This window comes from Oryctolagus cuniculus, chromosome 10 (assembly GCF_051225735.1).
Source record: "Oryctolagus cuniculus isolate XC-2025 breed Fujian yellow rabbit chromosome 10, ASM5122573v1, whole genome shotgun sequence".
In the NCBI taxonomy this organism is placed as follows: domain Eukaryota; kingdom Metazoa; phylum Chordata; class Mammalia; order Lagomorpha; family Leporidae; genus Oryctolagus; species Oryctolagus cuniculus.
Window position 1 is genome coordinate 62991329 of NC_142876.1, and position 9188 is coordinate 63000516.

General features: G+C 44.3%; 1 pseudogene; it reads left to right on the forward strand.

Annotated features, from left to right (window-relative positions):
- Positions 1-893: 893 nt before the first annotated feature.
- On the forward strand, positions 894-1765 carry LOC100358425 (small ribosomal subunit protein uS5 pseudogene; annotated as a pseudogene).
- The last annotated feature ends 7423 nt before the right edge of the window (positions 1766-9188 follow it).

Consider the following 9188-nt stretch of genomic DNA (forward strand, 5'->3'; position numbering starts at 1 on the left):
AAGCTCCTGGATCCTGGCTTCCGTCTGGCCCAGCCCTGGCCATGGTGGCCATTTGAGGATTGAACTCACAGATGGAAGATCTCTCTCTCTCTCTCTGCCTCTGTCTCTTCCTCTGTAACTTTGCCTTTCAAATAAATAAATCTTTTTAAAAAAATTCAATTGCTGATTTATTCCAAATTTCACTGAATAAGCATAACTACTTTCTTCTTCTTTTTTGAAATATTTATTTATTTTGAAAATCAGGATCACAGAGAGAGAGATTGTGAGAGACAGAGAGTGAGAGAGAGATATCTTCCATCCACTGGTTCACTCTCCAGATGGCCGCAACAGTCAGTGCTGAGCCAGGCCAAAGCCAGCAGCCAGGAGCTTTATCAGGTCTCCCACATGGGTGGCAGGGGCCCAGACACCTGGGTGATTTTCCGCTGCATCTCCCAGGCTATTAACAAGGATTGAATCGAAATGGAACAGCCGGGACTTGAACCGGCACCCAGATGAGATGCTAGCATCCCAGACATTGGCTTAACCCATTAAAGCATACCTACTTTGAAATTCATACTACGCTGGGAAAAAATCTACTATGAACCTGTAAAGGTAATTTAGATTTCCCTTGTGTTTGTGAATTTTGATCTCTCAAGATCATCTGTGTGGTAGCCCAGTGTGACTGCTGTCTATCCTGTGACCTAGCTTCCTTCCAGATGTGGCTCAGTGCACAGGCTTCTAGTAGAGTTCTTTTGTCATCATACTGAATCCATTTTTGCAAAAGCAGTCCACTCCCAGCTGTAGGATGTAACACTGGGCCAAGTATGCTGGCTTGTGTGTTATTAACACTCACAATCTATTTTCACTTTAATATTTAAAAATGATTGGTAGCTTCTTTAATGAGAGGACACCAAATGGTGGATGATGCCGGTGTGCCGGTGCAGCAGGACGGCCCAGAGGCCCTCGGGTTCCTGGAATAGGAGGTCGTGGCGGCTTCTGTGGAGGCTCTGGCAGCTGCATTCAGGACTGCAGAGCAGGCCGCAGAGCTGGCTGAGGCAAGGCCGAGGACAAGGAGTGGCTCCCTGCCACCAAGCTGGGCCACCTGGTCAAGGACACAAAGCTCAGTTCCCTGGGGATCCACCTCCTCTCCCTGCCCATCAGGGAGTCTGAGATCGTTGAGTTCTTCCTGGTGGCAGCTCTCAAGCCCGAGGTGATGAAGATGGAGTGGGTGCAGAAGCAGACACGGGTTGGCCAGTGGCCAGATTCAAGGCGTTTGTTGCCGTTGGGGACTACAATGGCCACGTCGGCCTGGGCGTGAAGTGTTCCACGAAGGTGGCCACTGCCATCTGAAGGGTCATTATCCTGGCCAAGCTGTCCATTGTGCCCATGTGGAGAATCTACTGGGGGGAACAGATCGGCAAACCCCACCCCATGCCTTGCCGGGTGACCGGAGCTGTGGCTCTGTGCTGGTGCATCTCATTCCTGCTCCCAGGGGCACTGACATCGTGCCTGCCCCTGTCCCCAAGAAGCTGCTGTTGATCGCTGGCACTGATGACTGCTACACCTCAGCCAGGGGGTGCACTGCCGCCTTGGGCAACTTCGCCAAGGCCACCTTCCATGCTAAGACCTACAGCTATCTGACCCCTGACCTCTGGAAACAGATTGTGTTCACCAAGTCTGCCTATCAGGAATTCATGGATCATCTTGTGAAGACTCGCCCAGCGCATCTGTGCAGAGGATGCAGGCTCCAGCTGTGGCTACAACACAGAAAAGTAAAGTAAATTAAGCCTTTAAAAAAGAAAAAGATTAGTACGGGTATTCATCATTTTAAAAGGCTAAATATGAGGGTACTTCAAAAAGTTCATGGAAAATAGAATTAAAATATAAATTTCTTTGGGTAGAAAAAAGATTTAAAATCCATGACTAATTTTTATTATACATATTTTGCATAAAAGTTTGGAAGACCCTTCATGAATTTCAGCAGCTTTCAGACAAAAATAAACTCTTTTAATTCCATTTTCCATGAATTACCCCTCATATATAAACCAATCTCATGCACTTCACATCTATAAATTCCTACACTTGAGTATGGAAACTGCTTACGCTCTCGAAAGAGTGTTGCCTTATGAATAGGAGACTTAATGAGTCCCCGTTGCTATGGTTTGAATGCAACCCCCCAAAAAGTATGTATTAGAAACTTAAAACCCAATGCAAGCATGCTGAGAGGTGGAATCTAATAGGAAGGGTTTAATTTGTAAAGGTCTGCCCTCATAAATGGATTAATGCCAATTACAAAATAGAGCAGGAGGCTGGAAGTTCAATCTCTTGCCCCCTCTTTGTCTTTCCCACAAGGAGGCCCTTGTCAGATGCCAGCCCCTCAGTCTTGGAATTTTCAGCCTCCAGAACTGTGAGCCAATAAATTTCTGTTTGTTATAGATTGCCCCATGTGCAGTATTCTGTTATGGTAGCACAAAATGGACTAAGACACCTGGGTATCATGAGAAGAAAATGTGTAGAGCAAAGTCTGCTGATGTTCTAGAATAGAACAGTTGGCAAGCTGCACTCTATAAACCAAATCCAACTTGCTGTCTGTTTTTATGAATAAAGCTTTATTGGAACAGACATGAGCCCATTTGTTTGCATACTAAATCTGCTTGCTTGCCACTACAGCAGAGCTGAGTCATTGAGACAGACACCACGTGGCTTTCAAAGCCAAAAATATTTGCTAACTGGCCCTTTAGAGAAAAACTGTCTACTTCTGTTCTAGAAACTTAGACTATTTCATTAAGGCTATCTTTTATTTGAAGTTCAACATGACTGCTTTAATCAGCAAAAATTTGCAATAGCCATGTCTCACCCTATGAGAGATGATTCCACCACAAGGGCAGGACAAAGACAACTCCTGCTGTGATCTGCATGTGTCCCCCAAAAGCTCATGTGTGGGAGATCTAATCCCCAAAGTCATATGGTAATGGGGTTTGGAGGTGGAGCCTATGAAAGGTAATTAGGATGCAAGGAGGTTTCAATGGTGGGGTTCCCAGGGTGGCCTCTTCTATAAAAAAAGGAAGAGAGAACCAAGCTAACGTAACTAATATAACCAAGCTGACATGTCGTTCTGTCTCACCATGTGATGTGCTCTGCCTCAACAGGCCGCAGTGAAACGGCCCACACCAGGTGCCAGAGCCAAGCTATTGGACTTCCCAGCCTCCAGAACTTCAGGCTAAATAAACCTCTATCCTTTATCAATTCCTGGGATCAGGAAACTAAGACATCTCCTCTTTGAAGTTACCACAAACAGCCTGCTCACTGGAGCAACCCACCATGTCCTGTTTGCAGTGAAAGACAACAGCAACACCAGGACACAGGGCAAAGCAAGGGCTTGTGTCTGCACAGAGCACAGGGGCCTCTATTTTCACCTGCCATGTCCAGTAGCTGCAATGCGTGTAGTAGCGTTGCTGGTAATATGGGGCCAATGCTTGCTGAAACAGAACTACTAGAATCGTTGTGGAAGCACATGTTTTGTAACAGGTTGTGAATTGTCAGCTGCTTTGAGTTGTAACCACTTACAAAAACCTTCCCATCATCCAAGGATAGGAATCAAATATACAAAACGTAAAAGCTCAGATACATTAATAAAAAGAGAGAGAGAGGGAGAGCAAACTAACAATTTTGGAAACTCACATTTTCGGATACTATTATAATATGGAAAAGAAATGCAGGAGACCCTGAATTTGGTTTTTCAACTGTCATGTTGATTGATGTACTTGAGACCTTTCTTTTTGTTAAAACTACCTACGTTTGTGGCAACAATGAAAAAATGGGATTTATAGCATTTCTTGCTAGGTATTTTTCAAGGTATCATCCTTTATCTCCCAAAATGTTCTGTGATAAGGAGAGGGAAAGTTACTATTTATGTCTAATTTCAATGAAATGCAAAAGATTCAGAATAGGATGAGGAAGAACTGCACTCATTGTGAGTGCGGATGAGAGCCGACTGCTTACCCGCCGTATGATGTTGGGGTACATTATCTCTCTGGATTAAAGAAATGGCCAAGCCTCAAATTCTCTCAGCTGTCAAATGAAGATGCCCACCTTGCGGGGTTGTCGTAGCAATTATGTGTGAGGTGATGGCTGTGATTACTGCAGTGACTCTCCTTGTGTGAGTGTGCAGTGATGTGCTAGGGCCTGTGATGAGGTACCAGACTTGGACATGAAGGAGGGAAGTACCAGAGACCCAAGATGCCATCCTTAGACCTGCTTGCAAAGCTGGCCCTAGAACTCACCTGGCACCTGGAAATTTAGTAAACACTTCTCTTTTTCTTTTGTCTGCATGCATTTCATAAATACATTAGGAACATAGTAATTTTTCCCACCATACTTGCCCTCCCACCTGCTTTCTCACCCCTCCTCCTCCCTCTCCCAATACCTGTCCTGTTTTTTATACCAAGATCTATTTTCATTTAACTTTATATGCAGAGGATTAACTCTATTCTAGGTAATTTAGCACTTTCTACGAGGGAGAAAAAGAAAAAGAAGGACAAAGAGGAAAAAAAACAAAACAAAAACTGTCCTCAACAGTCCAGACAGGGCTGTTCAAAGTTATTACATCTTAAATTTATTTTCACTTTTTTCTCCTTTCTTTCCTTTCTTTTCCCTTTTTCTCCCTTCTTCCTTCTCCTTCTTTGTCCCACCTTCTCCCCTCTTTCATTTTAGAAACTTAATTGTCTATAAAGAAGAACTGAAGAATGATACATCTTTGCAAGCTTTTAGACATAACTATAACTTATGAGACATAAGAATATCCTCTGCTTAATACACTAAAAGGAAATGATTCTTTGAGAACAAGTTTTACTATTAAGCCTCATAATAACAACTCTCTGAGGCAGAGGTCCTGCATGGGAAGTTAGTGCACAGTGATTCTTGTTGTTTATTTAATAATTAACACTCTATGTATGACATCAGTGATCATTCAAGGTTCGTGACATGAGCTGCATAGGCTGTGAAAGCCTTTTTTTTTTTTTTTTTTTTTTTTTTTTTTTTTTTTTTGACAGGCAGAGTGGACAGTGAGAGAGAGAGACAGAGAGAGAAAGGTCTTCCTTTTGCCGTTGGTTCACCCTCCAATGGCCGCCGCTGCAGCCGGCGCACCGCGCTGATCCTGGCAGGAGCCAGGAGCCAGGTGCTTTTCCTGGTCTCCCATGGGGGGCAGGGCCCAAGCACCTGGGCCATCCTCCACTGCACTCCCTGGCCATAGCAGAGAGCTGGCCTGGAAGAGGGGCAACCGGGACAGAATCCGGCGCCTCGACCGGGACTAGAACCCGGTGTGCCGGCGCCGCAAGGTGGAGGATTAGCCTATTGAGCCACGGCGCCGGCTGTGAAAGCCTTTTGGATCACAACTCAGCAAGGCCATAAGAAAAGTAGAAGTTCTCTTCTCCCTTCAGAGAAAAGTACATCTTTCTTTGGTGGCCGCTTCTTTCCACTAGGGTCTCACCCACAGAGATCCTTAATATAGAACATCCTTTGCCACAGTGTTCTGGCTGATATACTCACTTGGGCTTTTCAGCCAGACCAGAATGCCTAAGGGACTGATTATGAGGTCAGAGTGCTATTTAAGGTGACTGTCATTCTTTCAGAGAGCTGGATCAGAAGAGGAGCAGCCAGGACTAGAACCAGCGCCCACTTGTTATGCCACGCATCCAACCCTGAACACACATTTTTTTGAAATGAGTTAATGTTAATATCTCCACTTCAATTCCAATACCACAGGGCTCAGACCTTTCTGTTTTCCTAATTTGTAACTTTCTTCTCTGACAGTTTGAAACTTGACTCTCATTATCTGTATTTTCTTATTTATTCAACTCTAGTAAACATATAGTTTCCAGATTGCTGGCCCAAACCCCCATGAGAAATATAGTCCCTAACCAGTGTTCTGTATTAGTTCTAGCTCTTTGAGTCTTTATCCCTTAGCTTCTTCAGCAAGTGACATCAACATCCATAGCTGGTCATGCCAATGGCTGGGTCACATGGATCTGCTGCTATTAGCTTTTTCCTACTTTAATTCTAGGTCACATCCCCATGCCTCTTTGTGTATCTTCAAATATTGACTTTTATTTGAATGGTTTGTATAAAAGAATGGTGTAGATGAAAGTCAGTTATATTTATTCAATATAAAACTATGCCTTATTTGTATCCAGGTGCCAGAGAAAGGAGAAGGTGCTCCAGGCTGATTCATAACTGTGCTGGGAATAACCTTTGTGGGATAGTTAGTTTGACTCAATTTTCCACCTATTTCTTATGCCTCTAAGTCAGGATCAGAGCTATTTTGCAGAGCTGACTTATGAGCACCAGGGAGATCCTGGAGAGCTCTTTTGTTTGACAATTGAACCACCAGCTTCCTGGGCTGTCAGGAGACTGTTTTGCACTTTCCATGCCAGCTGTCAGCTGCCCTGGGTCCTTGAGGAGGTTTTGCTCTCCGGTCATGCCCAGCCCTTCCATACAATCTGTGGAGGCCTCCAGTGCTTCACAAGAGCTTCACTTGATTTTTCTGCCCTTGCATCATTTCTTTTGGAAGCCAAATACCCTGTGCTAGGAGGGGAAGCAGTTCATGATTTCAGGGGGAAACAGCTCTCCAGTCCTGTCCCAGCCTTTGCAATGACAATACAGTAGGCAAACTATAGCCCCCTCTCCAACGATAATCCCACTCTGGTCCTCAGGATCTATAAATATGTTAGGCTAATTAAAAAGGAAGAATTAAGGTTCCTGTCTTAGAGCTCTCTAGAGAAACAAAGCCAATGAGGTGGACAGATGGGGGTGCTATTAATAGCACCTTTAAGGGCATTGGTTGACACAATTGCAGAGGAATCTCAAGACAGGTTGTCTGCAAATTGGAGCCCCTGGGGTGCTGGTAACATAGCTCTTAGTGTAAATCTGAAGTCCTCAGAATCTTGGAGGCCCAGGGAATGATTCTCAGGGAGGACTCTAGTGTGAATGTGGAATTCCAAAGCTGGAGAATGTGGAATTCTGCTGTCCAAGGGGAGGATAAGAAGAGCGTTTCCATAGAGATAAAAAAAATCATACTTTTTGGTTCTATCTATGCCCCTATCTGTTTGGATGGTGCCCACCCACACTGAAGATGATCTTCCCCAACGTGGGCCACGGACTCACACACCAGTCACATTGGAAACACCCTCAAAGACACACCCCAAATGATGCTTTACCAGTCCTGTAGATATTCCTCAATCCAGTCATGTTGAAACTTAAAATTAACTGTCATTAACTACTGCTGCCTTTAAGAAAGGTAGATTTTTGGGGACTATCTGTTGGATAATAACAATGTAATCACATGGGTCCTCAAACATGGAAAAGAAAGGTAGAACAAAGATGTGGGATGCAAGCAGTCCAGAGAGATGTGATCCGGTGGCTTTGCAGATGGAAGAAGGGCCACTTGCCTAGGAGTGCCGGTGTCACTCAAAACTGGGAAAGGCAAGAACCTGGGTTCTCCACTAGAAACTTTAAAAAGAAAGGCAGTCCTTCAGACCCCTTGACTTTAGCCCAGAGAGGTGGACAGTGTCAGACTTCTGACACCAATACCATATGCTAATCAATGTGTGTTGTTCTAAGCCAATAGGATTGTGGTGACTCGTCAATACAGCCACATACCTGCCAGACCTCTGGAAAAGATTTGCAGGAAGGCAGGGAAAACTTCTCTGTGCCGGGTCCTTGGAATTCTGACTGCATGAACCAGCCCACTCTTGACCAAGGAAATTTCATTAAGGGGTGGGCATTCTGCCTACTCCTCAGGATATCTGCATTCTACATCAGGAAACCCTGGTTTGATATCTGGCTCTGGCTCTGGTTCCTGATTTTGCCTTCCTGCTAAAGCAGGCACTAGGAGGCAGCAGTTATGGCTCAGGCTGTTGGTTGTTGCGACTCAAGTGGGAGACCTGGATTGAGATTGTTGAGCAACTCTGGCCATTGTAGGCATTTGGGAAGTGAACTAGTGAATGGGAGCACACATTCTCTCTCCCTCTGTGTGTGTCTGTGCCTCTCAAATAAATTTTTTTAAAAATAACAGAAGTTCAGAAGAGTTGGACAAGTGTTAAGGGGCTGAATTGTGTCCCTATAAAATCATATGTTGAAGCCCTAAGCCCCAGCCAGTTGTACTGGAGATAGGTTTCTAAACAGGTAATTAAAGTGAATTGGAGTCTTTGAGATAGGCCTTAATCTGATAAAACTGCATCCTCATGGTAAGGGAAAATTAGGAGACACACACACACAACAGGAAGACTGTGTCAAGAGAGAAGGAGAAGGTGGCTTTTGCAAGCCAAGGAGAGAGGCCTCAGGAGAAACCAACCCTGCCAACACCTTGATCCTGGACCTCCAGCCTGCAGAACTAGGTAGAAACAAATTTCTGTCTTTGAATCCCTCTAGTTGGGGGTTCTTGGGGCAAACCAGGCCAGCTAGAACAGTGGTTTCTGAAGCTCCTAGAGACTCAGGGCACTTCTTCCTTCCATCATTCCACAGGGAGAAAAGCAATTAGGGCTCTTTCATACTTCATTTGGGGCTCATCAGTTTTTGAAATGCAAGTTTTTTCATATCTTCAGCTCTCTCTCTCTCGGTTTAAAAAAAAAAAAACTCTAATGTTGCAATTCACCCAACTTATTTTGTTGTTAGAATGACTTTGTGCATTGAATGAGGCAGTCTGTAAGCACAGGCATTTTGCAATGGCTAATGTGTAGCCAGGATGGAAATCTCCTTGGCTAATACCTCCTCTAGTCTATAGGCTTTGCATTTTTCTAATAATTAAGGCACCAAGTAACCTTTGGAAAACATCAAGTCACAATCCCTCCCCTCTATTCCTTTCACCTTACCGGACTTGAGACAAATGCTCTCTGGCCTATGAGGTAGGTAATTTTGACCCTGTTTAGGCCAGCAATGAATGCATACATCGTATGTTTGAATACTGGCCAGTCTGCCTGTGTGATTTCCTTCCTTCCTTCCCTAGTTTACTACTAAGGCCCAACAAAATTCTAGTAGATTGCCAGACTACACTTTGGGCACAAGTTTTTGGAAAGCAACTGCAGTTGTATGTCAAAAAGGATATCAATCCAACTCTCAAATCCATATGGAAGTATCTAATGACACACTTTGCAGTGGTATTTGAATCATTCTTCTGGATCAACAGCTAGTAATTCTCTCGTGACTATTTTGTT